Raw genomic sequence first — 2,808 nt, forward strand, 5'->3', positions numbered from 1 at the left:
AACAAGGGAAAGCCTAGAAATATGGAGAGAAGTTGGACAAGTAACTAGAGAGTGATAAGAAGATTGGGGGTTTATCTTAAGCTTGGGTATGTTTATCCATGTAGGGAAGCCTTGGACTCTTACTGCTATGGCAGTGGTGAATATGACTTTATATGGACCTTTCCACTTCTGTTGTAAAGTGGTTATGTAAGTGTGTGTGTATGTGTGTGTGTGTGTGTGTGTGTGTGTGTGTGTGTGTGTGTAGAATTGGAGTAATTTTGGAAAAGAGGAGCAGGCAGTTCTGGAGTTACTAGGGTCTCTCTTATAGGAGTTCAAAAGGGCTTAGGGTTAGTGTATATTTAGAAACTGAGTAAGGGCTTGGGAGCCTTTTCAGGTAGAATTCAAAGCTGATTTTGATACCACCAGGAGGCATCCTGGTTGCCACCCTGAGAGGTGATTTTTATCTTGTTCTGGTTTGGTATAAAAGAGTTGGTATCAAGAGAGGTGAGTGGGAAGCAGCATGTTTGGCATATTTGTCTGCCAGATTGTTGGATACAGAAATATATTGAGAATTATGTTGATGTAGCAGGCAGTGGAAGACAACAACAGTTTTGGTTTTTGAACTGCATGTAACTTATATATAAAAGTGACGTTCTAAATTGAGGTATTACACTGGGTAAGGAGCCCTCATGCTTGCCAAATGGCTGCATTTGAGTGTATCATATTATATGTATAGCTAAATATTAGCTATTTTATCTTTGGTTAGCAGGAGAGCTCTGGTAAGAGCTATGAGTGTGACCTGCTGGGAGGTTGTGTACAGGGAAAGGGCATGGGATTCCATAATGATGGCAGGGTGGTTTTAGGTGATAAGTGGTGGTGCTGGTTGGAAAATATCAGAGCCAATTTATTTTTGCTTTCTTTTGAAGAGCCCCCATATAGGAACTGATACTGGGGATAGGCTTATCTAAGATGTGATGAAAGGGGTGAAGAGTAGAGTCTATCACAATAGTACAGAAATGTGAGGGAGGTGAATCCAAGTTTATAGTGTTAGTAGGAAGAAGGATGGCTTAATTTAGGGTCTTGCATCTGTGAAAGGAAATGTGAGGATCTAAATGGTGGGGATCTAAGAGTAGATTCCTTAAACCTGAGGAGAAAGTAAGAGAAAGGCTTTGTGGCTAAGGAGTTCACTGAGGTTATAACAAAGCTTTACCTGACAGGGGCACATGAAAGTAAGTTTGTTAGTTTTAAATATTATTGTGGCTGTTGATAGAAGTTGTAAGCCCTTATATCAGCTTTTTGAGACCATATCTAAATGTTTTGAAACATATACAATGGATTGAATTGTGTTTCCTGCTGCCTGTCCCTAAAGGGCCAGGGCTTGTCCCCCATTTGTGTGTAAGTAAAGGCAAAATGGTTTTGATGGGTATGATAGTTTGAATCTATGTTCCCCAATAGACTTAAGTATTATTAAAAGTGAGTTTCCAACTTCTGCCCCTAGCAAGCAGACTCCTGCTATGGGAGGGAGTATGTCACTGGGGGAAGATCTGAATTAAAAACCAAGGGGTTATCTGGGGTTGATCTTAGTTCCAGCCAAAGGCATGCTGAATGATCTCTAGAGTCCCTACATTTTGTTTCTCGATTGTGGTGCTGGTGGTGATTTTCTGAATGGATCTGCAAAAGGAGGTCAGCCTTGTTTGCTATTATGGAAATTTCCCTGGGTCTTTAAGCTATAGACAAATCCTGTTTCTCCCATAAACTATGTCTGTTGTGGGGGTCCACTCTAGCAACATGGAGCTGACTACAACAGAAATTGGTACCAGTAGTGGGGTATTACTGTGTAATGGATCTGACCATGTGGATTTTGGTGTTTTGAAATTTATGTACTGAAGGAGAAAACTTGGCACTTATAACTGAAGGTGACTTCCAGAGTAGTAAGTCAAGTTTTATGAACTATTCTGGTGCAAGTTTGAAAATGCCAAGTGCAAAGAGAATTGTATTTGGAGGCTTTGCTATGAACTTTTAAAGAGGAAGGAAAGATTGCAAATAACTTTGTTGGAACTGGGCTACTGGTTTTAGGGCTGTATGTATGATACTATTCAGGCCCAGAGGGTTTGATTCAGATTAACTTTTCAATGGACTGATGTGTTTTACTGAAGATGTAGAACTGAGGGATACAATATCTGAAATTGGAGAAATTCAAACATTCCATTGGAGACACCCCTTACGGGTTGAAGGTATGTCCTATGGGGTTGTGGTTTATGTGTTATGGGAGTACCAGTCAGTTATTTTTGAAGGGAGGGAATGCCTCTGGGCATGATATCTTAACTTGTGGCTCTTATAATCTTTCTGCCCACTTTTCAACAAAATTACCTGAGACATGCTGGATGAGTTTTATGTCTACTGCAGTGATGATCTCTTAGAAGCCTTTGGATCTCTGCTTTGGAAGGTTTTGAGTATCTTCAGGGCCTGTCTCCTACACCCTGGCACTGATTATTAGGTTCAGGATGGAAGCATCACTCTTTCTAACCTTCCCTAATTACCTTGTGGTTTCAGCTGTGGCTTGACTGAAGTGCAAGGGGTAGTTTATCTCCTCTACTCTTGCTACCTTCTGAAAGAGAAGAACAGATTCTCCAACAGAGAGTGAAGTCAGCATAGTTTAAATGGGATAAACAATATTAATTTAGGGAGAATTCTATGTATATATCCTCTTTTAGCCAAAGACTAGTGAGAGCTTGACACTGGAGAACATAATCCCTGTCTCCACAGGATTCTGATCTGGTTCTCATTTCCAGATATTGGTTCTTTTATACTGAGTGGATCTCTTAGTCA

This window comes from Jaculus jaculus, chromosome 9 (assembly GCF_020740685.1).
Source record: "Jaculus jaculus isolate mJacJac1 chromosome 9, mJacJac1.mat.Y.cur, whole genome shotgun sequence".
In the NCBI taxonomy this organism is placed as follows: Eukaryota; Metazoa; Chordata; class Mammalia; order Rodentia; family Dipodidae; genus Jaculus; species Jaculus jaculus.